Source organism: Mirounga angustirostris, unplaced genomic scaffold, assembly GCF_029215605.1.
Source record: "Mirounga angustirostris isolate CCGP_5_RB_7025 unplaced genomic scaffold, mMirAng1.0.hap1 SCAF_3, whole genome shotgun sequence".
Classification (NCBI taxonomy): Eukaryota; Metazoa; Chordata; class Mammalia; order Carnivora; family Phocidae; genus Mirounga; species Mirounga angustirostris.
Window position 1 is genome coordinate 137,668,429 of NW_026991711.1, and position 17,432 is coordinate 137,685,860.

Here is a 17,432-nt window from a genome sequence, read left to right on the forward strand (position 1 = left end):
GGAACAGGATGCATTCTCTAGCCCGCTTGGAGGCAGCCCAGCGCTGAGTCTGGCTCTAGTCCAGTCTGGTTCCAAAGCTAGGAGGGAGTATGTGACAATGCGCTGTGAGTGCTCCCCAGTTCCTCAGTTGAGGCTGGAGGTGGGAAAGGGGAGGGTTTGTTAAAGGCAGATCTAAAATAGGAGTAGGCGAAGAACACAGGGTGAAGTCATTTGAGAAGAATGATGGATTCTCAGATTCTGCTGTAGACTACACTGGAAAAGATTTTTTTAAAAGCTGCTTTTACTGTCTCCTATAGAATATAAGGGTCCCTCATAATTTTAGTTCAGTGATAGAAACTAGCTACATGCTAACTGAAAAGAGCATGCGTGGGCTTTGGCATTCCACCAATCTGGTCCAAGCTCCTTCCTTGTTAGGAAGAGAGCACACTTCCTATTTACCTAGAGATGATGCTTTGGCAGGGAGGGTTCACGGATTCAAGATGAGTCTAGGAAAAGGAAGTTAGTGAATAATAATTTGTCAGTGCTTCTCTGCCACAATGCAAGAAAGATGGGACTCTGTTCTCCATGACTGGTAGTCTTAAACATAAGTATTTGTAGGACAAGTACAGATAGGATAACTAGCTCCCCTTGTCTAAGGGCTGTGTTCCCTGAGAACAGCCAGCTCCCTCTGCCCTTATTCTACACCCAACAATCTGTCTTCAGATCTACAATCCGGTTTCCTGAGTAGACTTGCTTTAGAGCATCCTGTATACATAACTGGCCCCAATGTTCAAACAAAGCCTTTCTCCTATTGCATTGTTTTTCATATTGGAGTCTTTAATCAAATATTCAGAGGTCCATGAATTCCTTAGGATAATCTTTAAATGCTGTGTTTTCATTTGAAAGATACATAAAAATTTTAACACAAGCATCACGTGGATCACCACCTTTTTACAGAGTAATGCCACGTAATATCAATGCCCAGACTGGATTTACCTTTATGATTATTTCAATCAGGTGATCACCTAAAGTCTCATAATGTAAGTATAAAAGCAATACTTCTCAAATGGGGATACATTCAAGGGTCCACAAGTTCAAGTCTGAAAAACACTTCCTATTATAAATAACATGACAAACTGATTTATACATCAGTCTCTTGTAAGTTTGACTATGATGAATTAATCCCTCTCAGCTTAATCACCCTGAGTGAAGGGGCCCAATAATTACTGCATCTGTAAAGCTAAGTATCAGATCTGTGGTATCTGTCCCAATATACTGCCAATCAGTGAAGCAACCACCCAGGTGGCCTCCTCCTGAAAAGCTCTACTCTCTTCTATGTGACACATGGATTGTGACTGGCTAATTAGACAAACTAATCTTGGATTTGAAATAGAAAACTTTTTGATCTTGGGTAAGTCCCCTAATCTCCACTCTCAACTCTGTGAAATGCGGGCACAGCTAAGACTACTACTACTAACAGGGATGTTGGGCTAATCACTTCAGACGTTCTGCCATGCCAGGTCCATCTGGGCCTGCTCCTGAGTCAGTACCCTTATCTTAAGGGGATGACAATGTGCCAAGGGACCAATGAGATGGGAGAGGCATGAGAGAGAACATCTGGACAAAGTTACCCCTGAGGTCTGGAGGGTAGCTCTGATAGGGCTGTAAAAAGTTCCTTTAGGCACATAGTGCATCTGAAAGACATCTCCCAGTCAGCAGTTTGGGATGCAAATAACAAAGTAACAAAGGGGACTCATTGGCTCTTGAAACTGGAAGTGCAGAGGTGGATCAGGCTTCAGGTGTGGACTCTGGCTCAGCACTGCCCTCAGGACAGTTTCTTCCTGCCACTCTGCCCCACCAAACACAGCATTGGCTCCACTCTCAGGTTGGATCTCCTCATGAACACAGGATGGCTGCCAGCAACATGTGGACCATGCACTTCCTTATTTGGGGATGCTTCTGCTCAGCATTCCAAGCAAAAATTCCAAGATTCACCCCGATTAGAGTCCTCATTGATATCTCTCTTCTCCAACATTCACATCTAATCAGTCGGAAAATGATTGGTTCTGCCTTCGAAACACATACAGCATCCAACCACCTCTCCCCACATCCACCGCTACCACCCCAATCCCAGCCATCAATCTCACCTGTATTACCAGAGTCATCTGCCTGTTTCTGCTCCTATTCCCCCTGCAGCAGCCTGGGTGATACTTTCAAAATGTAAGTCAGATCATGTCACTGCTCAGAATCTTCCAGTGGCTCCCCATTTCACTTGAGTACAAGCCAATGACCTTGCAATGCCCTATAAGGGCATGACCTGGCTCCCCGTACCCTTTCAGACCTCAGCCCCTGTCACACCACTCCCTTTCTCATGCCAGGTGTGCTCAGCTTCTGATCAGGGACATTAGACTGGCTGTCCTCTTTGCCTGGGACACTCAGCTTCTGGAGAGCCACATGGCTCACTTTCAAGTCACTCTGCCAATGAGGCCTACCCAGGATGGCCCACTGAAAACCGCAATATACTCTGCACTCACAACCTCCCTACCCAGCTTATTTTTTTCTACAGTACTGCCCACCTAGTGTATTTATCGATTTACTGGCTCTTTCCTCCTAGTTAGAATGTAAGGGATTTATGTCTATTTGTTTCACTGATGCAGGTGCTCAAAAAACTTTGTTGAACGAATGAATCAATCAATCAATCAGTCAATCAATGAGACTGGTTCTGACACCCATCTACTTCCGAACTCTTAGTGGGGGAAATGCCTAAGGCCATAAAGTTAGGAGTAGGACCTACCAAAGTTGGACTATGCTGGGTGTCTCCAAAGTTTGGAATTTCAATTATGCTCTAAGAAAGAAACCGATATGAATCAATAGACAATCGATAAGGTGAACAGCACCTGTGGTGTTTATTAAGAATGATGGTTCTTGGATCCAACCACAAACTTACAAATCAAAATTTCAAAGGGCAGGGATCATAAATCTTCTTCGGGGCACCTAGGTGGCTCAGTCGTTAAGCGTCTGCCTTCGGCTCAGGTCATGATCCTAGGGTCCTGGGATCGAGCCCCACATCGGGATCCCTGCTCCGCTGGAAACCTGCTTCTCCCTCTCCCACTCCCTCTGCCTGTGTTCCCTCTCTCGTTGTGTCTCTCTCTGTCAAATAAATAAATAAAATTTAAGAAAAAAATAAATCTCCTTCTTCACTAGTCTGGGGTGTATGTATAAATAGTTGGCAGGAGCAACATAGGTGTACTATGAGACATAACAAGTATGATGAAGAGAACTGAGATATAATAAATGGTACTAACTCATGAGAAGAAAGAGAGTATAAATGGAGCAAAGAAGATGTTCTTGGATTTAGGAAAAGGAAACCCAAAGGCCCAAATTTGGGGAGCAGTTTTCTAGTACTGCCAAAGGGACGAAGACTAGATCTAGGGATTACAGATAATCTGGTCACTAGACAGGACTACAATTCATCAGGCTTCACAATGTCAATCAGTCTGCAGAACTATCTGTATCAGTTTATTAGGGCTGCCCTAACAAAGTTTAAACCAACTAGCTAGTTTGAACAATTTATTGTCCCACAGTCGTGGAGACTAGACCTTTGAGATCAAAGTGTCAGCAAAGTTGGTTCCTTCTGAATAAGGGCTGTGAAGAAGAATTCCTTCTGTGCCTGTCCCCCAGCTTTTGGTGGTTTACTGGTAATCTTTGGTAACCTATAATCTTGGTTTATAGAAGCATCACTCCAATCCCTGAATCTCTGCCTGCATCTTCACATCATTTCCTCCCTCTCTATGTGTCTATGCCCAAATTTCACTTCCTTTTTTAATGTTTTTAATTAATTTATTTATTTGAGAGAGAGAGAGAGAGCACATGCAAGTGAGGGGGGCAGGGGGAAGGGGCAGAGGGAGAGAGAGAAAGAGAAAAGCAGACTCCATGCTGCACGTGAAGCCTGACCCAGGCTAAGTCCCAGGACCCTGAGATCACAACCTGAGCCAAAACCAAGAGTCAGTCCCTCAACTGACTGCACCACCCAGGTGCCCCTTCACCTTTTTTTTATTATAAAGATGGATGTTACAGAAGCATATGTACTGATGTATACAGCTGTTTATATCCTATTGTTAAGGAAAAAATGCAGGTTTTATATTTGTATGTATATATGTCTACATGTATAATTGTACATTTAAAATATTTCCTTTTGGGGACGCCTGGGTGCCTCAGTCAGTTAAGCATCTGCCTTCGGCTCAGGTCATGATCCCAGGGTCCTGGAATCGAGTCCTACCTTGGGCTCCTTGCTCAGCAGGGAGCCTGCTTCTCCCTCATCCCCTCCCCCTGCTTGTGCTCTCTCTCTCCGACAAATAAATAAATAAAATCTTTTTTAAAAATTTCCTTTTGAATATTTACACACACAGGCAAAAATCTGGAAGAATACTTTTTTTTTTTAATTTGAGAGAGAGAGAGAGAAAAAACATGAGCAGGATGGGCAGAGAGAGAGGAGAGAGAGAAACTTAAGCAGACACTGCACTGAGCACACAGCCCAACATGGGGCTCAATCTCACAACCCTGAGATCATGACCTGAGCAGAAACCAAGAGTCAGTCACTTAATGGACTGCGCCACCCAGGCACCCCATGGAAGAATACTTCTAAGTTGAAACTGTTATGATCTTCGGGAGTTGGGGTTCTGGCGAGATTATTATTTCCTTTTGTTTGCTTAAATCTCCATTTCTTGATTTTTCCACATAAATACGCAATATTCAAAAAACATATTTTTATGTCACTTAAATATAATTAGACTAACATTTTGTTAAATTTCATGCCAGTTTATAGAACTAGAATTTGCTTTTGACATTTTAATAATCATATTTAATTAATCTCTGCATCTGAAGGAGTTTTTAAGTGATATTTGTTTGTTGAACAATAAAATTATAGTTGTTTTTATTCAATTTATTTAAAATAAAAAAGAAAAAATGTTGACGCATTTCTCTTACTCCCACCAACCCCTGCCTCTGGCAACCACCAATCTGTTCTCTGTATCTATGAGCTTAATTATATTTTTTTGTCTAGATTCCACATATAAGAGAGATCATAACAGTATTTGTCTTTCTCTGTCTTATTTCACTTAGCACAATACTCTCAAGTTCTGTCCATGTTATCACAAATGGCAAATTTTCAGTCTTTTTTATAGCTAAGTAATATTCTGTGTGTGAGGGGAGGGGTATACCCCAATTTCTTTATCCATTTATCTATTTATCCAAGAATGGACACTGGCTGCTTATATGTCTCACATTGTAAATAATGCAGCAACGAACATAGGGGTGCATATATCTTTTTGAATCAGTGTTTTCATTTTCTTTTTTCTTTTTTCTTTTTTTAAAGATTTTATTTATTTATTTGACAGACAGAGAGATAGCAAGAGCAGGAACACAAGCAGAGGGAGTGGGAGAGGGAGAAGCAGGCTTCCTGCCAAGCAGGGAGCCCGATGTGGGACTCGATCCCAGGACCCTGGGATCATGACCTGAGCCGAAGGCAGACGCTTAATGACTGAGCCACCCAGGCGCCCCTGGTGTTTTCATTTTCTTCAAATAAATACCTAGAAGTGGAACTGCCAGATCATGTCGTACCTCTATTTTTAATTTTGGGGGGATCCTCCATACTGTTTTCCACAGACACTGCACCAATTCACATTCCCATCAACGGTGCATAAGGGTTCCCTTTGCTCCACGTCCTCACCAACATTTATCTCTTCTCTTTTTGATAACAGTTATTCTAACAGGTGTGAGATGATGGCGCCCTGTGGTTTTCATTTGCATTTCCCTGATGATTAGTGATGTTGAGCACCTTTCCATGAACCTACTGGCCATCTGTGTGTCTTCTTTGGAAAAATGTCTAGACCATCTGCCCATTTGTTTAATTGGATTCTTTGGGTTTTCACTATTGAGTTGTTTGAGTTCTTTATATATTTTGGATATCAGGCCCTTATTAGAGATATGATTTGCAAATATTCTGTCCCATTCAGTAGGTTGAGCTTTCATTTTGTTGATTATTTCCTTTGCTGTGCAGAAGCTTTTGTTTGATGTAGTCCCACCTGATTATTTTGCTTTTGTTGCTTTTGCTTTTGGTGTCAGATTCAAAAAATCATCGCTAAGGGGAGCCTGGGTGGCTCAGTCAGTTAAGTGTGCGACTCTTGATTTTGGCTCAGGTCATGAACTCAGGGTCATGAGATCAAGCCCTGTAACGGGCTCTGCGCTAAGTGTGGAGCCTGCTTAAGATTCTCTCTCTCCCTCTAGCCCTCCCCCCACCCCTCTGTTCACGCATGCACTCTCTATTAAAAAAAAAAAAAAATCATCACCAAGACCTATGTCAAGGATCTTACCATCTATGTTTGCTTCTAGCAATTTTATGGTTTCAGGTCTTACATTCAAGTATTTAATTCATTTTGATTTAATTTTTGTACATATTGTAAGATAGTGGTCTCGTTTCATTCTTTTGCATGTGGCTGTCCAATTTTCCTAAGACCATTTACTAAAGAGACTGTCCTTTCTCCATCATATATTCTTGGCTCCTTTTATAATTGACCGTATATGCGTGGGTTTATTTCTGGGCTCTCTATTCTGTTCTATTGATCTGTGTTGTTTTTAATGCCAATACCATATTGTTTTAATTACTATAGATTTGTAATAGTTTGAAATCAGGGAGTGTGAAATTAGGGAAACAAAGTTTCCAGCTTTGTTCTTCTTTCAAAAAATTGCTTTAGCTATTCAGGGTTTTTTATTGTTCCATACAAATTTTAGGATTTTTTCTATTTTTTTAGGATTGTTCTTTTTCCATGAAAAATGCCACTGGAATTTTGGTAGAGATTTCACTGAAACTTAAGATTGCTTTGGGTAGTATAGACATTTTAATAATATTGATTCTTCCAATCCATGAGCATGAAATATTTTTCCATATATTTGTGTCTTCTATTTTTTGCATTAATGTCTTGTAGTTTTTTTGTTTTTGTTTTTTGGGTTGTTTTTTTTTTTTTAAGATTTTATTTATTTGACAGAGAAAGAGAGAGACAGTGAGAGAGGGAACAGAAGCAGTGGGAGAGAGAGAAGCAGGCTTCCCGCTGGGCAGGGAGCCTGATGCAGGGCTCAATCCCAGGACCCTGGGATCATGACCTGAGCCGAAGGCAGAAGCTTAACAACTGAGCCACCTAGGCACCCCTTGTAATTTTTAATATACAAGTTTTTCACCCCCTTGGTTAAATTCTTTCCTGGCTATTTTATTCTTTTTTATGTAATTGTAAATGAGATTGTTTTAATTCTCTTTCTGATAGCTCATCATTAGTATATAAAAATGCAACATGTTTTTGAGTATAAATTTTGTATCCTACAGTTTTATTGAATTTGTTTATTCTAACAACTTTTTGATGTATTCTTTAGGGTTTTCCTGTATATATTATTATGTCATCTGCAAATAGTGAATGTTACTTCTTTCTTTACAGTTTGGATGACTTTTACTTCTTTTTCTACGACTTTCAATACTATGTTGAATAAAAGTGCAAGAGTGGGCATTCATAACTTATTCCTGATTTTAGAGGAAAAGCTTTCAACTTTTCACCATTGAGTATGATGTTAGCTGTGGACTTGTCACATATGGCCTTTATTATGTGGAGATGTGTTCCTTCTATACCTACTTTGTTGAGAGTTTTTATCATAAATGGATGCTGAATTTTGTCAAATGCTTTTTCTGTATCTATTGAAATAATCATATGATTTTTATCCTTCATTTTGTTAATGTGGTGTTTCACACTGACTGATTTGCGGACATTGAACCATCCTTGCATTCCTGGAAAAAGCCCACTTAATCCATGGTATATGATCCTTTTAATGTATTGTTGAATTTGGTTTGTTAGCATTTTATTGAGGATTTTTGCATCTATGCTCAGCAGGGATAATGGCCAGTAATTCTCTTTTCTTGTGGCACCTTTGCCTGGTTTTGGTATCAGGGTAATGCTGACCTTGTAAAATTTGTTTATGAGTTCCCTGCTCTTCTATTTTTTTGGAAGAGTTTGAGAAGGATTTGTATTAATTCTTCTTTGAATGTTTGGTAGAATTCACCAGTGAAGTCATCTGGTCCCAGACTTTGTTTGTTGGGGGGGGTTTTGATTATTGATTCAATCTCCTTACTAGTAATCAGTCTATTCAGATTTTCTATTTCATCATGATTCAGTCTTGGTAGGTTGTATGTTTCTAGGAATTTATCCATTTCTTCTAGGTTGTCCAATTTGTTAGTGTAAATTGTTCATAGTTCAGCTGTAACATCTCCTCTTTCATTTCTGATTTGATTTGGGTCCTCTTTTTTTCTTGGTGAATCTAGCTAAATGCTTTCAATTTTGTTTATTTTTTCGAAGAACCAGCTCTTAGTTTCATTCATCTTTTCTATTAGCTTTTTAGTCTCTATTTCATTTATTTCTGCTCTAATCTTTGTTTTTCCTCCCTTCTACTACTTTTGGGCTTCATTTATTCTTCATCTAGTTTCTTGAGGTGTAAAGTTAGGTTTTTACTTGAGATTTTTCTTGTTGTTTTTTTTTTAAGATTTTATTTATTCATTTGAGAGAGACAGACAGGGAGGATGAGCAGGGGGAGGGGCAGAGGGACAGGGACAGGGAGGGTAGAGGGAGAGAGAGAGGAAAAGCAGACTCCCCACTGAGCTGGGAGCCCAACATGGGGCTTGATCCCCAGACCCCAACATCATGACCTAAGCCAAAGTCAGATGCTAGACTGAGCCACCCAGATGCCCCTCTTGTTTCTTGAGGTAGGAATTTATCACTATAAACTTCCCTCTTAGAACTGCTTTTACTCTTAACTATAGAGAACAAACTGATGGTTACTGAAGGGGAGGTAGGCGGGGGGGATGGGCTAAATGGGTGATGGTTAAGGAGGACACTTGTGTGATGAGCATCGGGTGTTGTATGTTAGTGATCAATCACTAAATTCTACATCTGAAACTAATATTACACTGTATGCTAATTGAAATTTATATAAAAACTTGGAAAATGGGGTGCCTGGGTGACTCAGTAGTTTAAGTAGCCAACTCTTTTTTTTTTTTTTTTTTTTTTTAAGTAGCCAACTCTTGATTTTGGCTCAGGTCATGATCCCGGAGTCGTGGGATCAAGCCCCACGTTGGGCTCTGTGCTGAGCATGGAGCCTGCTTAAGATTCTCTCTCTCCCTTTGCCCCTCTCCCTGCATTTGCTTGCACTCTCTCTCTCAAAAAAAAGGAAAGAAAGGAAAAAATAACTGCTTTTGCTGCATCCCATAAATTTCAGTATGTTACATTTCCATTTTCATTTGTTTCAAAGCATTTTTTTATTTCTCTTTTGTTTGTTGAACCACTGGTTATACAATAGCATGTTGTTTACTCTCCACATGTTTGTGAATTTTCCAGTTTGCTTCATGTAATTAATTTCTAGTTTCATACCACTGTGGTCAGAAAAGTTGCTTGATATGATTCATTCCTCTTAAATGTATTTGTTTTGTGGCATATGATCTATCTTGGAAAATGTTCCATGTATACTTAAGAAGAATGTATATTCTGTTGCTTTTGGATGGAATACTCTGCATATATTATATCTATTAAGTCCATCTGGTTTAATGCATCACTTTAGGCCAATGTTTCCTTATTGATTTTCCGTCTGGGTGATCTACCCATTATTGTAAGTTGGGTATTAATGTCCTCTACTAGTATTGTATTGCTATTTTTCCTTTAGGTCTGTTAATATTTGCTTTATACATTTAGGTGCTTCTATATTGGGTACATATTTATAAATGCTGTATCTTCTTATTGGATTGACCCCTTTATCATTATGTAACACCTTTCCTTGTCTCTTACAGTCTTATTTTAAAGTCTATTTTGTCTGATAGAACTATAGCTATTCCCGCTTTCTTTTGGTTTCCATTTTAATGGAATATCTTCTTCCATCCCTTCACATTCAGTCTGTGTGTGTCCTTACATCTAAAGTGAGTCTTTTGCAGATAGCATGTTTTTTTATCCATTCAGCCACTCTGTCTTTTGATTGGAGAATTTAGTCCATTTATATTTAAAGTGATTATTGATAGGTATGTGGTTATTGCCATTTTGTTCATTGTTTACTGGCTGTTTTTACAGTTCCTCTCTGTTTCTTTCTTCTGTTGCCCTCTTCCTTGGCGGTGAGATGACTTTCTTTAGTGGTATGCTTACACTCCTTTCTGCTTAACTTTTGTGTATTTACTATAGTTTTTGCTTTGTGATTACACTAGGCTTATCTGTGACAACTTACATATATAACAGTTTAAGTTGATAACAATTTAATTTGATCCCATCCCTTTTTATAAAGGAGCCTTTTATATAATCCCAGTCATATTGGATTAGATGTCACTCTACTCTTAACTAATTTCATCTACAATGACTCTATTTCCCAATAAAGTCACATTCCAAGGTACTGGGGTTAGGACTTCAACATATGAATTTGTTGGGGACACAATTCAACCCATAACACATCCATTTCTCTCTTGTGATTTTAAGATCACTAAACAACCTTCTGATTCCTAGGATGGTTCCCCAAGGTACCCAGGATTTAGCAGTGAGAGTCCAGGAGAACATATATGAGTCTTTTGGTCACTAGAGATGAATGTTTCCATTGTGAACTGGCATTCCGTTCTTTCAAGAGTCTTCAATGAGCATGAATCAGTCCCTTGGAGCCTGGTCACTCTGGTTGTACTGACAATGTGACTTTTGGGGACTACACAATAGTGATGACCCCTCATTAGGCCCTTTTTGCAGAATTGGTTGACTTCTCTCTCTGACATTAATGTATCCTCTCTATAACTGCAATCTCTCTATAACTCTATCCATCTTAGAAGATTAAAAACAACAACAACAACAACAACAAAAACAGCTAGCAATGCTAGAAGATGTGCCTAGTGCACATCCTTTACCAGTTCTGTTTCTCAGCAATCTCCACATCCAACCTATTTCTAAGGCTCTAGGCCTGACATCCTCAGAAATGAAGGCTGTCATACTGTGTGCCCTCATTAAAAAGGGAATAGAGGTACCTGCTTCATAGGTGGAGAATCCCAGATATTTTGCCACAGATAATCCATTCTTTCACCAGCCCCATCTTTCCTGAACAACAGGTATTTTGAAACGGAGTAAACTTCTGAAAGTTAGTACTGCAGACCAAGGTAGATAGAGCTATCAACCCAGGAAAATACCCACCTGCCTTTACTACACTCTCTGGCAGGATAGCCCCCAATATCTTTTGTAACCTGGAACCTCCACTGAGGAGAAGGAAGGTCTTGATTTCAACTTCAACAAATACTCTTGTTTGCATATCCTTTTCTGGTTCCATCAAATATCTTGCAAGTCCTATGTCCATGGAGAGAACCCAAGGCTAAGACTTAAGTGGAGGTTCTTAGGGGCCCCAGACATTATCATAAACTAAGAAAACTGTTTTCTTATATTAGCTTAGACATTTTATCAATCAATCTCCTTGTTCTATCCATGGAAAGGATATCAAATGGCCTTAAAATGGCTCAGTTATGGTTGGTTAAATATATTATATGAACTCTGTGAACCATTAGCACTAACTCTAAGTTTGAGAGTTTTAGATCCACTCCAGCTTTCTTTAAAACTCAAAACAGAGCAGCCAAAACTTGAGTGCAATAAGATTTCCAAGCCCCATTGATGCCAGGTGCACTGAATACTAAGAGGCTACTCTTTAACACAGTATTTTTCAAATATCAATTTACTGGGTTGACACACTAATTTCATATCAATTTACTGGGTTGACATAAATTCACTAGGTCATGACTGGCATTTTTTAAATATAACAGTATAGGACAGTTATGCTGTATGCTTAAAATCAGTTATTTATTCTAAAATGTGTTTATATCAATTACATAAAAATGAAATGAGTGCAAAAAAAGAAAACTCAAAACAAAGAAATTCTAAAACCAGACATGAAAAATGACATAAAAATGAAGTTGAATGCTTTGAAAAAAGATCGCTAAAAAATAAATAAGAAAATAAGTAAGTCCTAAAAACTGATGCAAATTAGTTACAAGCTAGAAAACTGTAAAAGATGAGGAAAGAAATGATAAAGGCTAAAAGAACTCCGCAGTAATATTGTTTTACAAGTGCCTTAAGCTCTCTCTACCACTATAGAAAAGCAAAGGTTGGAAATCTTAAACCCAAAATATCAAGAGTGGGGCTTATATAAGAAAAACAAGGAGTATTTCCAATCAGCAGACCCACACAGTGAGTCCAACACCAAAAATTGGAGAATGAACATAAAATTACACGTTTTAAGTAAAAATAAAAAGTTTAAGGCTTAAATTGTCTTGTAAGTCTACACCATACATGTTAAAAGGACTCATATATTTTTAAATTTTGGCTAGTCCTTAGAATATGATGAAATAGAATTTGAATGTTATAAACTCACCTCACCTATCAACAAAGGAAGGAATCACAAGGCACACCTTTAATGTATCAAAGAATGTAGTCAGATGACTAGAGTATAAGACAATATGATCAGAGCAAAGTACAGAAAAAAATAATAGTCTCACATCAGGAAGGACTAACCATTTATGAGCTAAAGATTTGAAATCAGCGCAGATAACTAGTTTTCTATAATGCTTTCCTGCCTCCTCATTCTTACTGTCCTCTTGCCCCACTAGAACTGGTTACACCTTCATATCCCACTGGCTGCTGTGTTTGTCTACTCAGGGACCTACCAAAGCCTCTAAGATAATTCCCTATACATCATTGTTTATATATGCATGTCCATCATCAAGACACCAAGCTCCTGGAAGATAAAGGACCAGGTCTTGTCTTGTATTCCCAGCATCAGCCTGAGGCTTGACACTTGGTAGGTATTCAGTAAAATTTTTTTTAAAGATTTTATTTATTTATTTGGGGGGGGGAGGGGGAGAGCACAGAGGGAGAGTGAGAGGGAGAAGCAGACTACCCGCTGAGCAGGGAGCCCAATGTGGGGCTTGATCCCAGGACCCTGAGACCATGACCTGAGCCGAAGGCAGACACTTAACGGACTGAGCCACCCAGGCGCCCCAGTATTTAGTAAATTTTTGTTGAATGAGTGACTATGCACATATAAGTCAAGGTGTTGTCCTAATTTTCAATAAAAATGGAAGGTAACTCAGTTTGAAGTAAATTGTAAATTTGGCAATTAAAAAAAAGGGGGTTACAGTAATATAAGCAGGAGGGCACTGGTGCATTTTTAAGCTCAAAAAGAGAATCACTGGAAAGGTCAAAGTTCACTAGACTTTTACAGCTTGGTTGAAATAACCATTAAAACCATTCTACTCACGTTGCCTTGACTCTGGATTTAATATGAACCCTTCTTTGATTTTGGTTCCCTGTTTGAGATCTTGACACTTCAAAGGAAGTCCCCCTAAATAGTCAAGACAAGATTCTGGTCACTGAAAAGGAAATGTAGAAACATTGTATGTCTCTAGAGTAGAGACAACTGATAAGTTGATATTCTAGCACAAATCAGAAAAGACTGGCTGGCCTGGGAAAACAATGGAGGGAAACTATTGCTTTATTCTTAGGTTTGTCCCTCCATCTCTAAATACCCAAAATATGGTCATTTTTATTAGCTAAATTACATAAACAATTAAAGTACTTTTCCTGAATAACAGTGTAATACATACTGACTGTAGAAAAGTCGCAAAGGACTAAAAAGTATAAAGCAAGAGAAAAAAACAAAACAAACATACTCATAATCCTACTACACCAGGGCATCTACTCATTTGGCACATACACTTCCAATTGTCTTTTTTGCAGTTTTCTTTATATAGTTGAGATTACTATACATGATGCCTTTTTATGGTCTTAAACTAACAAGATAAATTCTCATATTAAGTTTTCTTCTATTTACCCTGCCCCGTGAAGAGTTTTCCTTTTCCATAACTCCAAATTTTCTAGAAAAATCTCTCTCTAGATAATAAAATCAGTGAGATTTTATTAATCAATCAAAAATGTTTATTGAATAAAGCCATGTACAATGTATCAAGCTGATATTGAAATAAACACACAGAAATAAAAAAGTGACTGTTTAAAGAAATTAAAAAGCAGGCTGAGAAAACAAACCATCTGTACACAAAGAAAACTTGTCAAGTAACCCCTGTTTAATGAGTTAGGTGATAAAGGGGTACAGAACGGGGGAATACCAAAGGTAGCTTAGAAGTAAGTGGGCACTCTGGGCTCTGACAGATAAGACTAGATAAACTCTACATGAATCCTTTCACTTAATCCCCCAGTGAACCTTGTGAGGTGGATACTACTATTTCTCCATTTTACAGCAATGGGAACTGCACTGCAGGGAAATACATAATTTGACTCAAATCATAAAGCTAATTAGCGGTGGAGCTGAGATTCAGCCAGTCTGTCTCCAAAGTTGGGCTCTTAACACTGCCTTCTAGGAGATGTCCAAGGCTTAAAAGAGACTGAAGAGTCAAAGAGGGGGAAATGTCCAATCAAGTGGTAGCGGAAAGGAAAGGAGGAACTTGCAACCTATGGTTGAGAGTAGAGAATAGGCAAGAAGGGGTAAACAGATGCAATATACATCACTATGTAATGATAAGCTTCCCAGGAGATCACCATGGGCAGGAGAGGAATGAAGGCAAGTTGTGTCTCTACCAGTCTTGTTTGTTTCTACCATTCTTTAAGATGCTCAGTACTCGGGGCGCCTGGGTGGCTCAGTCGGTGGGACCTCTGCCTTTGGCTCTGGTTGTGATCTCGGGGTCCTGGGACAGAGTCCCGCATCGGGCTCCCTGCTCAGCGGGGAGCCTGCTTCTCCCTCTGCTCATGTGCTCTCTCTCCCTCTCTCTCTCAAATAAATAAATATTAAAAAAAAAAAAAAAAAAGATGCTCAGCACTCGGGTCATTTTGGAAGACGGGGTTTCCCTGGGGACTTCCTGCCTCACCTCCAGGTAGCCCTGACCCTTCACCCCACTAATGCCTAGAGGTTTGGGGAGATGGGGTTCCTGCAACAAAGACCCTCATCCTTCACGGCCGCTCACTCCCGCTCACATACCTCGGTACATGCTCGCACTCACACACACCTTCTGCCTGGAAGAGAGAGCCCCCCCCCCCCCCCCCCCCCCCCCCGCCCCACGACTTCCTCTGCAAGCTTCCAACGTGGGGCCCACAGAAGCGAAGAGCTCACGTTCAGAACCAGGAGCGCCTGGGCCGGATGGGTGGGGGAATCGGGCCGGAGTCGCACAGGAACCCCGACCATCAGGCTCCCGCCCCTCGGATCCGAGCACCAGCAGTGCGAGGCGCTCTCGGCCCCCGCCTGCTACCCGAAGCACAGCGTGGCCGCGCTCCACTCGGCAGCCCACGCCTAACGAAGGGGCCGAAGCACAAGCGAAGCTGCCCCCGCGGGCCGCGGCGCCCTCCGTCGCCGCCCCTCCTTCCGGGTTTCCGCGCGGACTTCCGCCGATCCCCGGGCCGCCCCCGGCCCCCGGCTGTGCCCCCAGCCCCCCCGGACGCGCGGGCCCAGCGGGGCGGCGGCCTGGCGGCGGGAGCCGAGCCCGAGTCCCGCGGGCAGCGCGGGAAACGGAGCTCGACGCCCCTTCCGACGTCAGGAACCGCTCGTCGGCCCCGTCGGACGCCCTCCCAGGGCCCGGCTTTGGGCGGCGTGCCCCCGGCAGGGCAGGGACGCGCGGCGGGCGCGGGCGGGGCGCGGCCACCCTCTGCCCCGCCCCGGCCGCGGGCGCACCGCCCCGAGCGCCCTGGCCTCGCCCCCTGCGGCCCCTCCTCGAGCCCCCTCCGGGTCCCCTTCCACCCTCCTCCCGCTCGGTTCTCTTCCCCTCTCCCCCGAGCCCTGTCCCCTCCTCCTCCCCCGAGCGCTGGGCAGGGAAGGGGCCCCAGGCGGAGGAGCGGACCCCTACCTCCCCAGGTTGCTGGAAGCTATGGAACTTGGGGCGCCGGCCGCGCAGCCGGCTGCGTCCCGGAGCTTCTGGACCCAGAATCTGTAAACGCAGCCAGTGACACTCGCCCAGCAGGTTAAAGGCGCGGAGTTGGCTTTCCAGGAGGCTCTTTTGGCAAATTAAGCTTTTCACACGGGTGGCTCCTTCCTTAGGACCTGGGGAGGTAAGGCAAGACTGCGCGCAGCTCCTTAGAAGAAGTGTTTGGACGCGGAAGGGGCTTAGTGGCCCTGAGGCGCGATGGAGAGTGGGCAAGATTTTAGGTAGAAGAGCAAAAGTCAGACCCAGCTCGCCCGTGTCCGGCCCTCTACAAGGGGATCTAGGCCCCCTTGACTTTCCTTCCTGTGCCTTCCAGGCCCTTGGCTTGCCAAAACCATCTTCAACGCCTTTCCTTGGTGGTCCTCAAGGCTTCACTGGAGAACATTAGAGCCAGTATTTCAGGTTGAGGGAAGGGGATTACACCACCAAATCTTAGAAATTTAGAGTCAACGTTCTGATTTGACCCAAAAAGCAAAACGATGTGCTCAAAAAATAGAATAAAAGTCAGATGGAAGTACAGAAAGATGGTCGGATCTAGAGTAAAAAGATAGGCTTAAATCTTGGCATTACCTCTAGCTAGTTTTAGGTCTTGAATAAGCCAGTGAAGCTCTTTGAGACCATTTCTTCTTCTATAAAATGGAATAATAATCCCTACCCTCGGTGTTGTAAGGAAAAACAGATAATGCATGACAGTGTAAACTATAAAATGGTATACAAATGTAAGCTATTATGTCTTCAGAGATTTTTGGCCTAACCCAAGGAGAAAAAGAAACAAGATAGCTTAAACTTGACTTCCAACAACACCACAATGAAAGCCACATTTCCCAACACTGTTTTAGCCATGCTTTGAAGGAGACCCCAGGAACCTGTGAGACTGTCACAAAATTTTTGCAAAATTGTCTTAACCAGGATACTTGTATTTTACCATCATTAAAAAAAAAACAGCTTGTCATTTAATACATCTGAGAAGAGGGAACATTATGAATCAAAGACAGAGTGTCAAAATAGTGAAAAAGTAGATAAAGACTAGGAAATATTCAGTTAAACCAAATAAAAGAGGTCGTGTGTTGTTTTACTACAGAATTCCTCAGAGCCTTGGGTGTGCATACTGTGACTCCAAAGAGATTCCCCGGAATCAGCACATCAGGCTGATGGATCTGTAAAGAAATGCACTTGAACACCCCGCCTGTCCTTTATTCACATCTTTATCACAGACAGACTGAACTAATCCATGCTTGGGATTTCTAAGCTTTAGAACCTGAGGCAAATCATTGCAATTTCCCTCTTCTTCATCTGTAGCCAAATGCTTGCAAAGAATTAAACCTCATAGATTCATTAACTAAGCTTTTATTGAGCGCCTGGGTGCCACGCCTAGCACAGGGCTATTGGTACACAAGCGCTTCAAGCAAGTAAAACCTTCAGCCCTTGAGTTCCAATCACA

At 41.6% G+C, this 17,432-nt stretch overlaps 1 long non-coding RNA gene across 1 annotated transcript; it reads right to left on the reverse strand.

Annotated features, from left to right (window-relative positions):
• Positions 1 to 261: 261 nt before the first annotated feature.
• LOC129045626 (uncharacterized) lies at positions 262 to 15,462 on the reverse strand. The gene is made up of 3 exons (XR_010410188.1): positions 15,190 to 15,462; positions 13,327 to 13,410; positions 262 to 3,129 (listed from the first exon to the last, which is right to left on the reverse strand). It is a non-coding gene; the product is annotated as an uncharacterized LOC129045626 (long non-coding RNA).
• Positions 15,463 to 17,432: the final 1,970 nt, after the last annotated feature.